General features: G+C 43.7%; 1 protein-coding gene across 1 annotated transcript in view; it reads right to left on the bottom strand.

The window, feature by feature from the left end:
- FOXO3 (forkhead box O3) overlaps positions 1 to 15613 on the bottom strand; it is a 153755-nt gene that overhangs the window by 96811 nt on the left and 41331 nt on the right. The window lies entirely within an intron of this gene.

Genomic DNA, 15613 nt, shown 5'->3' with positions numbered 1-15613 from the left:
AAGCCAACGGAAAACACATTCTGGGCATCACTCCTTTACACATGCTAATTCACTATAATATATACAGATTCAGAATAAGCCACTACCTGGCATTAAAGCTGATATTTAAATAGCAACCACCACCACCTCAGCTGAGAGGAAACACACCTCCATCTGATGATATAGTAGCTCTTATTAATATTCCTATAGTGTCAGTGGACTAATAGTATGGTGATATCTGCAGTTCTCATGCGGTGAATTTCCCCACAGATCTCCATTTCTAGAAGAAGCTCAACACATGATGGACTCTGTGGCCACTATGGGTTGTATCCAATGTTAGCCCTACTTAGAGTGGATCCACTAAAATAAATAGGACTTAAGTTAGACTAAAGTTAGATACAACCCTATATCTCAAACTGAGTTTTTGCAGTTTATCCAGAGTATGGTGGCCACAAACGGCTTAACATACTTAGCTTCATAGGGATTGTACCATGCCATGACATCATGGCATGATGAAATAATCATGGTAGTCTGGAGGCACTCAGGAAAGGTTCCTCCTGTGCAAGCACTGGATCATTACTGAACCCTAGAGGGACGCCGCTTGCGCTGGCGTTTTCATGGCAGACTATAGCGGGGTGGTTTGCCATTGCTGTATGCTATACCCACTGGTTATCAAAAGAAAGCATTTCAACTAACCACACTGGATGTTGAAACCAGGACTTTTGTAGAAAATGTAATTCAGCCTCATCTGGGGAGCTAGTTTTACTCCCTCCACTCCCCACCCCCGCCTCTAGGATTTTGCCTTTGGAAAGGCTTTGAAGTATTGAGAAAAGTCTGTATCTTCCTCCTCTTCCCCAACCCCACCTTGTAGGTACTGGTGTTCAGGGACTGCTCTTCACAGGTTTGGGGCATTTCAAGTAAGCTGACTGGAAAGTGAACTTGCACCTGCTGCTTAAGATTACCTCAAAAGGCTAGAGGAGGTGTTAAAAAACCCCCCCTCAAACAACTAGGCCAACCTGTTCTTGAGATGGTCGTTAATGTTCATTTTTATAGTACTTGTACGTCCAAGGAGCTTTAGGAAGCTGCCTTATACTAGTCAGATGATTTCCCCATCTAGCTCAGTGTCGTCTACTTTGACTAGCAGCAACTTCCCGAGGACTAAGACAGAGCCCATCCTGCTGTCTGATCCTTTTTTTTATCAGGCAGTGCCAAGCATTGAGCCCAGGAATCTTCCGCATGCAAAACCTGTGCTCTTCCACTAAGCTATGTTCCATCCCCTTTATAAACCTTATGGCACCAATCCTCACAAAAGTGACTCACCAAAGGCCACCACATATTAATTAAAAAAACACACACACAGGCTTATGTTAAAGATTTAGCATGTACTTGCCTTTCCTCTGTAATGTATGAAGTGAAAACATGCATTTATCGTACTGCTTGTGTATGGCAACATTACACTGCAAGGAGCTAATTCCAATTAAAGTGTGCTTTCACTGTGCCCAAGGGTCGATAGAGACCAAAAGGGGAATTGTTACGCCTGGGATCAGAGGGCCCTGACCGGCAATCTATTTCCCAGATCCCTGAGTGTCCATTGGTGCCAATGGAAGACATTTTTCTTCTAAGCCTAATTGCATGGTGTGGGGGTGATTTTCTTTCTAAAAGGAAAGAGACAAAGGGGAGGGGGGGGAAGAGACAGAGAGGAAAGGAGGGGGTCAGAGAAGATGAGTGGGGGAGAAAGAGGGGGAAAGGTTTTTATTGCCCATCATAAGGTTAAATAGTCTAGACAGAAAGTCCTGATACCCTGGTAGATCCTGGTCTTGTGTGTGTTTGTACATGTGTGTGGATATAGCCTCTCTTGATCTTTGTGTGTTTCCCGGTCCTGCATGGTGGTAAATGGAAAGATAGCACTAAGAGCGGGGCTTCCTAGTCGGCTCTAAACTAAAGGTCAATCCAGATGAGATGTATGTGCTTATGGTTACTGGGCCTGCTGATCTGAGAGGGGCAATTCCCAATGGGATCACCCTGCTCCTAAAGGCACAGAACCACCACGTGGGGTGTCCTCCTCGATCTGACTTGCTCCTTGATACTCAGGTGGTTGCTCTTACACAGAGTGTTTTTTTCAGCTATGCTCGTGCACTAGCTGCATCTTCCCCTACAAGATAAGGCCCTGGCCTTTACCATTCATATCTTGGTAAACTCTAGATTAGATTAGTGTAATATGCTCCACGTGGAACTGCTTTTGAATAATGTTTGAACGTTACAACTGGTACAGAATGCAGCCACCAGGCTCATTGGGATCAGAATTCCATGGATATGTCTCGATTTAAAGCCAGGTCTTTTGAATTCCAACAACACTCTGTCTGCTGAACCACAGTTATTAGCCCATTTGTCCTGTTAATGCTTAAAAATTGTTGAAAACTTAATTTCAGAGGAAAGTTCCTCTAAAGGAAATAAATTGCTTTTAGGGATGACCTAAACATAACCACCAGAACAGCCTCTAATCCTGCTTTTTATTTTGCTTCCTTCCATCCAGACCATGAAAAACATAATCATGAGAGTCCATATATCTTCCATGCTACTGTATGTAATTCAGTTATAGCAGCTAATGAAGACTGTATCTGTGACTGTTTCTTAAACATGTGACTCCACAGTACCTTTAAAGGAATACCATATTATCTTCAGAGTAGCTTCCCTTCTTGCTTCAGGGGAGGGGGATTAAACTCCTCCCAACCAGCAACACTTGGGAAATGTATACTCTAAGCATGCTTTCCTCCTGCTGATGACTGAGGACCCAGTGGCACACATGTGCAAAATGGAAGAGACTGCCAGCAGACCTGTTCCTCTACTAACTAGGGGGAGCTGGCTGTTTCTGGTAACAATTCTTTGCTCTGTTTTTGAGACCAAATGGGGGTCGTCTTCCAGGTAAGGCTTTTACTGTGCAATCTCACTGCCTCATTCACAGAGTTTTGCAGGGGGTCCAGACAGTGCCAGCTCCAGGTTTCTGAGGGCACGTGGGCAAGACACCCTGAATGGGTCCCTCAATGAGTCTACCTTCTCACTGCCAATGTCACCAGCTGCTATTGCTCCTCATTCTCTTTCTCACCATTGCTACCACTTCCTTGCTTGACAGGCAGATAGCGTCTACTGCTCCTCCTTCTCACCACCATCACTGTCTGGGCCAGAGCGAGAGGCAGGTGAACAAGCAGTTTGCAGTAGTGAAAAGGAAGAGCAAATCCAGGGGGCTGTAGTCAGTGGGCTCCTGCTGGGTTGCGGGCTTGGCAGGTCCCTGACCATGCTACCATTGATGCCAACTCTGGGTCCAGACACTGCCATCTTCAATTTGTAGCCCTCCTGTATTTTCCCATATCTTCTTCTGTCCACCAAGCTTCACAATGCCTTTCGATTGTTAGTGCTAGAAACCCACCATCTAGAAGCACCCTTGGTGTCTTTTATCCTGTGGGTAGCTTCAGAATCCAGAGATGATGATAATGACAGATGTGCCTAAAGTTTTCTAGGTACTGTGCAAAGACTGAAAGACACAGTCCTTGCCTGCACTCTTACATTCTAATAGACGTGATACAAAAAGAAAATGAGATTGGGAGGGGACAGAATAAAACACAAGCAAATTCAGGCACTAATTCTTCATGAAGTTACATATATGTTTAAGGACCAGGTGGAACGGTCATGGAGGGCAACAGTTTTGGGAGAGGAGGATCCAAATGGCAGTTCGTCTCTCATCTGAGCTAGTGGGAGCATGCCGTGCAGTCCCGCCTCTCCCTCTGCTGCAGCCAGTTGAAACAGCTGCTAATGGATGATAGTTCTGGAAGAGGAGGAGCCAAATGGCAGTTGGTTCCAGCTAAACCAAGGGCATGGCTGATGCTGTCCCATCTCTCCTTCTGCTGCAGCCAGGTGGAACAGCTGCTAATAGGGTTTACCATTCTGAGAGAGGAAGAAACAAATGGCAGTTAGTCCCAGCTGATGGATGGAGTGGGCTGTGCTATCTCACCTCTCTCCGTAATTTCCTAATCCCAAAGAGGTAGTGGAACCCCTAAATGGGTGCCTGGGAGCAGTTTTGAGGTAGATGAGAGCAAAGAAAGTGAAACCTAATCCAGACAAGATGGAAGTGTTGTGGCCTGGGAAATCTGCTGATCTGGAGGGTGGTGGTGGTGTACAACTGGTTCTGGATAGAGTTGCACTTTCGCTAAAGGGAAAGCTTGGAAGTACTCCTGGGTTCAGTACTTTCTATGGAAGTGCAGATGTCAGCAGTAGCCAAGAGTGTTTACCACCTTCTGCTGGTTTGCCAGCTGTGGCCCTATCCAAAAAATGCAAACCTTGCTTCCATAACACATGCCTTGGTTACCTCCAGGCTAGATTGTTATAATGCACTCTACATGGGGCTGTCTTTAAAGACAGTCTGGAAACTTTAATTGGTACAGAATGTGGCACCAATAATGCTTGTAGGAGCTAAGCATTCTAGTCATATTACACCCATTCTGCACCAGCTACATTGGATGCCTCTTCTTTTTGGGGCCCAGTGCTTGCTTTAGCCTTTAAAACCCTAAACTTTGGGGCCAGGCTTATGTAAAGGACTGCCTGCATCCATACAAACCTTGTAGTCAGCTACTAAGTCACTGATGTCTGATCCTTCAGCAAAAACTATTATACTGGCGAGTAGCAGGGAAAAGGCCTTTTCCGTGATGGCTCCATCACTTTGGAACTCTCTTCTCAGGAGATACATATGGCCCCTCTCTATTGGACTTTAGGAAAAACCTAAAGACTTTTTTTCTGGTCAGCTTTTGGATGATGTAAGGTTTTGTTTTATAACTATTTTATCTGCTGCTGTTATTCTATATTTTATATAGTTATATATTTTAGATGTGATTGTTTTAGGGTGCAATCCTATGCATGTTTAGACTGAAAAAAGGCCTATGACTGGCTGGGGAATGCTGGGAATTGTAGAACTTTTTTCTGTGTAAACATGAGCCTATAGTGTTTTAGTTGGTATAGGTTATTGTAAGTCATCCTGTGAGGTTAGTCACCCTAAAGGTTGGGTATGAAATCTGTTAAACAAATAAACACATTGGGGTTTTTATGTGGGGAGGAAGATATCTATCAACTATGCCTGCAGGTAGACCTTTTCTTACGCTATTTCTACTGTAGACTTTATTATAATTCCCAGTCATGGCTGGCCGAAGCTATCCTAGAAACAAGACAAAATTTCCCGAGGGAAGACAAAACCTATTAGGAGACACTCTAGTTGCAATGTTGGGTACTGCTCTAACTTGTGGAGGCACACAGCTGGTTACAGCTACTGAAAACATTAAGAAAAACACCTGGTATGGACAATGCCTTCAATGCAAAGGAGAAAAAAATAAACTCAGCCCCTCCCTATGCATAGAGACAGAAATATCCATGAGTTATGACTTTTGTCCAGGTCACTTGAGCCAAAGCAGAAGAAAATACTTTTATCAGACACAGCATGAGCCAATTATCTGCTGAGTAAAGTACACTCTCTGTAAATGGGACCAAACAAAAGACAGTGATGACAGAACAGGAACTCTAGAAATGGCCTGAGTTAGATTAGATAACACCATGGATGAACCGGTCATTTTAATTGCACAACACAGAAAGGCAGCACCAAGGAACAGCCAGTGCCAAAAACCTGACAAAAACTCTGTCACTAAATGGAAAAGGGGGGTGGTGAGGGAAGAGACATCAGCTTAAAAGGATTTCATTTGATCCATTCCCTTGTCTGACTTTTGGTCAAGCCAGCCTACTGAGGTATATTCTGTCAGTTTATCATGGCCTCAGTTTAGGCTGAGTAAAATCCATTTGGGCATGTGGAGTCAGGCCTTGAAGCCCTTAAAAAAAAACGTGTATGTTAAAAACACAACAGACATGGATGACACAGATTTAGCAAAATAAAAAGTCTCTTTATTCAAGAGCACAGATGGGGAACCTTTAGCCTTGCAGAAGTGTTGAATTCCAAGTCCCATCAGCCCCAGCCATCATGGCCAATGGTCAGGGATGATGGGAACTAGGGCACCAGCAATATCTGCAGGGCCACAAGGTCCCCCACCCCTGTTCCAAGACTGTCCTCTTTTGTGACTAATGTTGGGTAGACACAGATAACCACATATGAAGTGGTAACTTACCACACTGTACATGTAACCACAGGTTATGCTGGTTGCGTGGGTGGAGACAGACAACCATTCTACCAAACATTTGCACTTGATGTGTAAAACTCTTCTGACCACTTGGCAGAATGACACAGGCAACCAAGTTGCCTGGTGTGAGAGCTCATACCAAGAAAAGTTTGTCTGCATGGGCTCTCTATTTACTTTTGATACACATCCTAGTGTGCGTGTATGGTATGCTGACAGTATCAAGGCATTTCCTGCAATTCTTTAAGCTGCCTTTATGCCAGCCTTCAATGCTTCTTCCTTACCCATCTAAACTGCCACTTTTATACCTACTCTTTACTCACACTCACACACCCCGATAACACATTTCCATTCTCCTTTTCCTGGCAACTTCTCCCCCATCCCCAAGATCTAACCCATGCACATATGATACCTTGTCCACAAGGAAATGTAAAATATTAAATCTGACCTTTTCCCCATGTACAAAAGCAGTTAAAATTATTTTAAGTGTGAAGATTTCTATAGCAACTGTGTATTCTGGCCATGAATTATGTTTAGCGGGCAAGATCAATATTTCAAAGAATGGCCTGGCTAGAAAACTATGTACTTACATTTTGTGGAACTTGTGCTGTGATGGACTGCAATAAAGCACAAACTTTTCAAGTGAGGGGCAGCCCTTAAATTGCAGGGCATTTGCTGACAATAAATAGAACGGTCAAGCCTTGCTATCTCAATGCACCCAAGTGAACTTTTGAGCTAGTGACCTGATTTTGGTGTGTATGTATATTTGGGGGTGGGGATAGCTCGTATTCCTCAGGTCAGTAGAATCTGCCAGTGCCTCAAACCTTCACACACTGATCTGCCAGCTTTTAAAATCTTCCTTGTGCCATACTTAGAAACTACTGTGACAGGGACTCTTTCCCTTTAGTCAGCAGAAAGCCTTTACATTTTTGTTATGTGAAGGAGACAGCTTAAAAACATACAACTTTAAGTTGTTCCAGTTTTTCTTCAGGAAAAAAAGAAAAAATTAATTGAATGTTGCTAGTCACTGTTGCTGTGCCCTGTGCTACCCTGCACTTGCATAGGAGTGAAGCGTAGAGACTTTATAGAGCTGGCAAGATGCCAGATTAAACAACGCTGGATTCGGGAATGAGAACAACAAGTCAATTCCACATTGCTATACTGACCTATATCAACTCCCTGTCAGCTGAGTCACGCTGAAAGCTGTTGGCCAATGAAGCAAGGGGGAGGGAACCAATAAAAGCCTATGGGAAAGCAGCCAAGACAGCACCACTTGGGTTTGCTTGGTATCTGTGCTGTTAGAGTAATGGTGGAGGTAGATGGAGCAGCAAGAACAAAAGCAGTGTGGTTCAAGCCTCCAGGAATACACAAATAAGGTATTAACTCTCTGGTGTGCAGGAAGTTAGTCCCGGGCCGGACTGCACAGTCATCCAAGAGAATTTTTATGAACAGGAACAAACAGCACGAGGATCAAATACACAGAGGCAAGACAGACAACTAGTGCAGAGTGTTGCCTTTGCCTTATGAGTCAATTTACTTGAGAATAAATGTAAATATAGTTGGCTGGTCCATGACAGTCTTTCTGTTTTGTTTAGGTTTGGGTTTTTAAAAGCCTACAGCAAAGTTAGGGAACAAGGGTGGATATCGTTTCTGAGCAGTCAAAATCTCCTCAGATTAACAATGTGCTGGTATCCAATGAATGTTTAACAGTCTGCGCTAAAATATGGCAACATGTTGCTCAAATACAGTTGCTGGGGATTACATTAAGAACTTGTGGACATGCAGCAGTTCAGGATAAAATATATTACAATTACCTTTCTGTTGACTATCGTACTTGTTGGTGTCTGTTTTGAGTGTGTATACTGTTGGTTAGGGTTACCAGAGGTCACCTGGCGATCCTGACTGTTCCTTTAAAATAAAGATGCTAAACCCCAGGTCCATATTCAAGTTTGGAAAAGTTGGGGGGGAGCCAAAAAGGGAATGGAGCCAAAGTCCCCCAAATACCAGCTTATTTTAGCTTAAAGCTCTTACTGCCAGTACCGAAGTCTTAGGAGAGGCGTTTCATACCTTTAGAATGGGGAAGAAATTGCACAAAAGCCGTAAAACGTCCAAATAACCTCTGGGTACCCTGTGAAACCTCTGGGCAGCCCTGGAGGGCCAGACTGGGATTTGAGCCTTGCGCCTGAGGGTTAACACTCTGCTTTAAAAGGTTTGAAAAAGCAAGACAAGATGCAGCCACTGCACTTCTCACCTTCTTTTCCCACTAGTCCCATGCCCACCCTCCTTTCCTACCTGCTACAGCAAACAAGGATTTTAGTGTTGCACCATAGTAGTTGATGGGCAAGGAGGAGTAGGACGAAAAACTAGCGTGGAATAGGATGGGAAACTTGGTAACTGCATGTTCTCGCATTACTTTGGACATTTTAGTGGGCTAGGTAGTATCTCTGGATTGACACCTGTCAAACCTAGCTCTGATATATAGCTAGTTGCTCCCACACTCACAACTTAATAATGATTTCCCATGCTGGTACTCGAGTTTTACACTTCTGCACTCATGGCTGCCCTTGTCTCCCAAGTCAGCCGTGGACCTAAAAGGAAAGGAAGAATCTCAACTTCCAATCGGGGAACCTTAACTAATTACCACATACTAATTACCCTACTAGATTGAGGAATGGTACAGTATATCGGACAAGCTGAAATAATGAAATAATAAAACCTGTGAAATAATAAAACCATTTTAGTGAAGCATAATTTCAAGGAAAACATATTTCTTATGACATATTTATCTTAATCTAACATCACATTCCATATGGCATGTCTGCCACAGCTTCATTCCAATACTTAGTTTTCATCACACCACCTATTTAATGCCTGCTATCGACAGATTTTAAAAAATAACCTGTCAATTTTCAGGATGTCATGATTAAGTTTAAAGGTTGGCAGCTTTTATCCCTTTAGGCCTTTGAGATTATTGTTTTCACTTACCATTATCAGCTCTCTCGCTGGAACTGGGCTGCTCATGAGCCTCTCAAATCCACACCAAATGGTGCATTTGGCTCAGAGGACCCAGCTGTAGCATACAAATTACAGTGGAAGCCCATGAGCTCCTTTTCATGGTTGGCACAGACCAACCCCATCCCCAAAATAAAATAAGTGTGATAAGACTCTTTCACAGAACCAGCCAAGTCATATCTTAAAAACAAAGAAAAATATCATTACAGTGAAGACACAACAAATAAAGAGGTGTAGAATATTCCTCATCTACTGTAAATCCAAATGGGAACCTGCCTATTATGGTCATTCTTGGAGGCAATTCCACAGGTGCTCCCAACTTCAGAGGTCAGGCTGGCAGTGACTTGGGAAAAGACCTTTTTGATGGTGATACAACAGCTCTGGAATGTTCTCCCTGCAGTTGCTCACCTGGAGTTCAGTCTCAGGAGTTTCAGGTGCAGTCTAAGATTTTTTTTTTTTAATTGCCTAGACCTCGAACAGTATTATTGTTTTCTTGAATCTGACTAGATTTCATTATTTTAGTGCAGCTGGTGGTAGCTTTTGGATGGTATTTCATGGACTGCATTTTTAATGTTGACGTTTGCATTTGTTGTTGTTGTAACTGAAGATTTGTAAGACAGTTCGAATATGTTTTAAATGGTAAAATGGGGTGTGATTTTGTTTAAATAAATCAATATTTCCGCTAGCACAGGCATTCAAGCAAACTTGGCTTTCCATAAGTGAATTTGGGGGCACCAAGAGACAACTGTGAAGTTTAGAATGCATGTTGTTGCACTGCATTTACAATGGCCATTTCCCCAAATCCATCCAGATTTTCCCATTGCACAGACAGTATTCTGCTGGTGTAAGGATTCCATAGAAGGAAACCCTTATTTGTGTAAAGACAAAATAGAAAAGCCAAATTTTTGGCTGTTTCTGTAGTTTTTTTGGTTGGAGTTATTTTGCTGGGGTGGGGAGGATAGATTGAATGTACAATTCAAGAGTCGCATGAATGAGAAGTATCCTGTTACTGGAACATTGCAGGCTTGCTTGTAAATCACAATGTTCTGTGCTACACGCTCTAGATAACACTGTAGTGTCGTCGGATTACAATTTCAGTGAGTACAAGAATGCCTATTTTAGATTATATGGTGGTTTCACTGTTGAGTAATTCAGTGTAGCTAATATTCTCAGGTCTATTTTCTTAAGATATTCTTAGGACTGTGTCTCTTAAAATACAAACCATTGGTGAGCAAATGCACACTCACACCTATTTTCCTACCACAGCTATTTATAGCAAAAGCTAACCTTTCTTCATTTCTGTCCACTTAAGTCTGTACCAGCTTCTCCAATTTGTTTCTTTCAGGAGATGCTCATTGTGAATATAAAAACACTAATTAGTACAATGAAAGGTATTTTAATTGACCAGCAAAGTCTCCTAAAAGAGTGATTTCTAAATGTCTGGTTGAGATCTTTTCAGATAATCACATTGTTGGCAGCCACTGGTGAGGACAATGTGGGACAAAAGACAATGGGGAAAAGGTTTGGGGCAAAAGCAATAATTAAGTCTCCAAAAAGGGCAAAATATGTTTGTGATCCAACCTCCCCTCCTGCATTAAAAGATTGAAAACAACTCTCCTGAAATGACTTGAAATCATGAAAAAAGTAGGTTTGTAATGATGGAAGAAGGAATCATGAAATATTCTTTGTTTTGCCAGTATAAATCTGATCATTGTCAAAGCTACAGACAATGGGATTGTTTAGTCTGGAGAACAAGGAGGGTAAGGAGAGACCTTTTGTAGAGGTCAATAAAATTATGCATGGTGTGGAGAATGTGGATAGGGAGGCATTTTTCTCCCTCTCTCAAAATACTAAAACCCACAGTCATCCCATGAAGCTGATTGGTAGGAGATTCAGGACAGATAAAAGGAAGTACCTTTTCACACAGCGCATAGTTAAACTATGGAACTCGCTACCACAGGATGTAGTGATGGCCACCAATTTGGATGGCTTTAAAAGGGGGTTGGACAATTCCTGGAAGAAAAGGCTATCAATGGCTACTACTGTCAATGGTTGGGGGATGTTGACCTGGTGTTGAATGGGGTACGGTCACCCTTGAAAGACCAGGTCCGCAGCTTGGGGGTCATCTTAGACTCCCAGCTGTCCATGGAGGCTCAGGTGTCAGCTGTGAGCCCGACAGCGCTGTACCAACTCCATCTGATACAGTGGCTGTGCCCCTTCCTTCCCGACCATCTGCTCCCATTGGTAGTACATGCCCTGGCCTCCTCTCGTTTAGACTACTGTAATGCGCTGTATGTGGGGTTACCCTTGAAGACGGTTCGGAAGCTGCAGCTGGTACAGAACGCGGCGGCTCGCCTGATTAAAGGCAGCCGCTGGCAAGATCACATCACTCCAGTGCTGAAGGAGCTGCACTGGCTACCAGTTGTTTTCCAGGCCAAATTCAAGGTATTGGTTTCGACCTTTAAAACCCTATATGGTTCCGGCCCAGCCTATCTCAAGGAGCGCCTCCAGCAACACCAGATAGGCCGCTCAACAAGATCAGCTTCAGATGGCCTTCTCTCTGTCCCATCAGCCAGGACAGCTAGGCGGGTGAGGACGAGGGAGAGGGCCTTCTCTGTGGTGGCCCCCACTCTGTGGAACTCCCTCCCTAGGGAACTCCGCCATGCCCCCTCTTTAATGAGCTTCTGCCATGCATTAAAAACATGGTTGTTCAGGCAGGCATTTGGGGTGGGCTAGGGTAATTTTAGAAATGTGATGTTTTAATGTTGAATTTTATTGTATAAACTGTTTTTATTGTTGTACATCGCCCAGAGTGGCTGAGTGACTGGCCAGATGGGCGATTAATAAATTTAATTAATTAATAAATAAAATAAATAGTCTTGATGGCTATGTGCTATCTCCAGTACCAGAGGCAGTAAGCCTATGTACACCAGTTGCTGGGGAACATGGGTGGGAGGGTGTTTGCATTCATGCCCTGGTTGTGGGTTGCTGGTCGGCACCTGGTTGGCCACTGTGTGAACAGAATGCTGAACTAGATGGACCCTTGGTCTGATGCAGCATGGCTCTTCTTATGTTCTATTTGTGGACTTTGGGGTCAATCCTGTTTCTTGTCTCCAGTAGAGATCCAGTTGAGACCTCTGATCATTGTGGCTGTGCAGCTACAAACCACCAATATCAAGCATCCATCAACTTCAGGCTGCAATATGCATGCCTTTTTTGTTTTTGTTTTCTGAGTGCACACTTCACAAACTTCTGGCAGTTTCGAAAACTGAAGGAATAGAACAAATTTAAATACGAGACTGTATTCTACTTGGGCTGGCTGTAACATTTAATCAGTCAATCAGATTAAGGAAGCAATCCTATGGCCACTGGACACTGACATGAGGGCCATAGGATGTTTCTGTTTCTGGGATCCAAGCCCAGAAACTGCACTCCCTGCCCCCCTCGTAGCTGGCATGGTTCTCTCCGCGACAGCTATGCCTGTGCTCAGAAACGGAGCATGGAGATAGGGAAAAGGGGGTGGTCCAGGGGACAGGAGGAGACTGTGGAAGTTGCTTTATGCAGCTTCCTATGTGCTGAACAGCTGTCAGGGATGAGTCCCAGCCCTTTCAGATGTCTGACAGCTCCGATTCTGAATCAGAGTTAGAACTGCTAGATCAAAGCATAGGGTCCCTTCCTAGAGTGCCTAGATGCTGGAAGAGATTCCTCTGAAGGCCTTGACAAACAGATGGCCCAGGCTCAGTCCCTGCCCCTTCCCTCCACTGTAGGAACCCAAGTATCCGAGGAGGAGGAGGAAGAGGGGCTGACTTAAGAGATGCTAAGGCACATCGCAAAGCTAAGTAGGAAATGTTAGAGGCAGGGCTTGGATGCTCCACCCAGATACACTCTTGGAAGCCAAAGTAGGCAGGAGCCACCCTAATGGAGGGGCATCACTGCGAAGCAAGTTGGGCCATGAAGTTCATACCCAAACTGCCGGCAACTTTTCTACCCTCTGGTTTGTCTCCTCTGCTCAGAGATTGTTGTTTAGTTGTTTAGGGTCTGGGGCAGTCTGAGAGTTTCCTTGAATCTGCATTTGTGGAGAGGCTAGTGCCTAGCAAAATAAAGTTGTATTAGCCTGAAGGTTTGTCTATTGTGGTATTGATTGCAAAGGGAAAGGACGATCCATTTCTGACAGCAACATCCTTCCCTCCCTCTCCTCAAAGCCATGGCTAGACAGCTAAAATCGGCCATCTAGCTGAAAATGCAGGGTGGCTAGATCACGGAGGCAAAGATTGCCTCCATGCTATAGCCGCCCTGCACTGGATACATGGCAGCCTCTGACTTCTGAGGCTGCCGATTATCTCAATAGGATTGTGCCCAAATATAATCCCCCCCGTCCAATCCTACACTTGTCTACTCAGAAGTAAGTAGCAGTAACTAGAGTACCATCTAGTCCAGCTGTATTGGATGAGTTTCAGTTGTTGAGGCATGAGGATGAAGACACGGTGCTTGGACAAGTTCAACCAACCACTTGTATGCTCATCGCTTGCCCATCTAAGACCAGTTGTAAACCTCCATCCAGAGCGGTCAATTTCTCTACTCACCAGCACTTCCATATTGTCTGATTAAGTCTCAGCATGTTTGCCCTCAACCATCCTAAAACTGATTCCAGACACCGGTTCAAGAGTTCACATCATCCAAAAATAAAGAAACCATGCTCCTTGCTTCAGTGATACTGTGTTCAGCCATTTGCAAATTTAAATTGATAATCAATTAATTGATTGAAAACTCATATGATTCATTGACTAAAATGACATTAATTGGTTCACAGCCCTAATTCTTACAGATTTGTGTAACACATAGTAATTTCTGAAATCGAGATTCATCTTACACTACCCAATACTCCACTAACAGTCTATATAACTTTAATAAAGTAGTTCTTTTACAGTGGAATAAATGTACTGTTATTTCTGATACAGCTGCATATTACCTATTAAACTGGGAATGCTACTAAGCATGCAAAGTGGTTAAACTGAAATATGGATCTATCTTCATCGTGATTAGGGTGGACACAACTAAATGGGAAGTGGCAGGCACAGCTGATGTCTTTCTGGTAACAGTTGTCTACCTAAAATAATCACTGTAACAGTAGGCACATTTCATGCCTGTTCACAGTTGCTCCTTACAAAACAAAAAACATTCCCCACCCCCACAAGTATTACTGTTACTATAATGATGCAGTCGTATAGCACACTTTCTAGTAAATTCCTGAGCACCATCCGAATGGCACATCTACCTAGGAAGCCTGCTGCTGTCTTTGTTCTTCTTGCTCCAGAGTATAACCAGAGCATGATAAGCAATCCCAGGAGAAGTGGAAAGCTGGGTATAGTACTTTAGCCCAGTTCTCAGAAACCACAGATGAACTAGTGAGCCTGTGTCTGGGCTGTTCCACTTCAGACTGCAGATGACGGCTCAAATGGATGAATGCCGCTCCATTAAAATAAATAAATCCTTGAACATAAATAACTAGATGTCAGGAGCAAGGTTCTAATTTAGCCTTCTCCCTGGGATTTTTCTGTATTAGCATTTATTTATTTTTAATTGTAGAGGTATATTCTAGTAAGCCCCAACACGGCTTGCATGCAAAAGGTCCTGGGTTCAATCCCTGGCATCACCAGGTAGGACACAGAAAGTCCCCTGTCTGAAACCCTAGGGGGCTGCTACCAGTCAGTACAGACAAGACTGAGCTAGATGGACTAAGGGTCAGATAGCTTCCTATGTTCCTCACTTGCACTCTGAAGTGCTGCTGTTGAGATATAGGCTTCCCAATTCATTGGGTACTTGAGAAAACTAGGCCATTGCCTCTCATGCCAACATTCTCCCTTCCTTGTGAGAACTGGGGTACCTCTGCATGGCCCAGGATTCTTACACCTGCTATACACATATGGGTCAGGCATCACAAGCTACGGATGGCTTGTAAGTCTTGGGTGACTAAATACCTGATCAGAAATAGCCTTCTTAAGAAAACACCTTCAGCTAGGTACCACCCAGACAGCTGAAGCCTCGGTATGATGGCTCTGCAGGAAGAAACTTGCAATCATCCTAAGCCATGTTCACATGGATATAAACGAGCTGTGCAAGGCTTACCCAGGAAGCTATGTCTTACTACTGTACTTCTCGTGTATATCTTAAAAGCAGGAGAACATATGCTGTTAATTTTCCCGCAGGAGGATTTCATTCAGTGAAGTCGCATGTGGAGAAACCAAGAGTTCTTGTCTCTGCTTAGTACACATGCTAGTGGATGGGGAACACTTGTAAAGGGGAAGAATACGACAGATCCCTGTAACTTTCAGAAGAGCAAACCATGCAGGAGCCAGCGTATGACTCAGCTTGAAGGAGGGATCTGTACTCCTGTTCCTTCTTTGTCTTAACTCTTCTCTGCATACAGTCCTTACATATACTGGGACCACTTCAAGATA

The sequence above is a fragment of the Heloderma suspectum genome, chromosome 1 (genome assembly GCF_057233095.1).
Source record: "Heloderma suspectum isolate Gila_16-S chromosome 1, 16-S_ref, whole genome shotgun sequence".
In the NCBI taxonomy this organism is placed as follows: domain Eukaryota; kingdom Metazoa; phylum Chordata; class Lepidosauria; order Squamata; family Helodermatidae; genus Heloderma; species Heloderma suspectum.
This window is presented reverse-complemented; position numbering and strand designations above follow the sequence as displayed.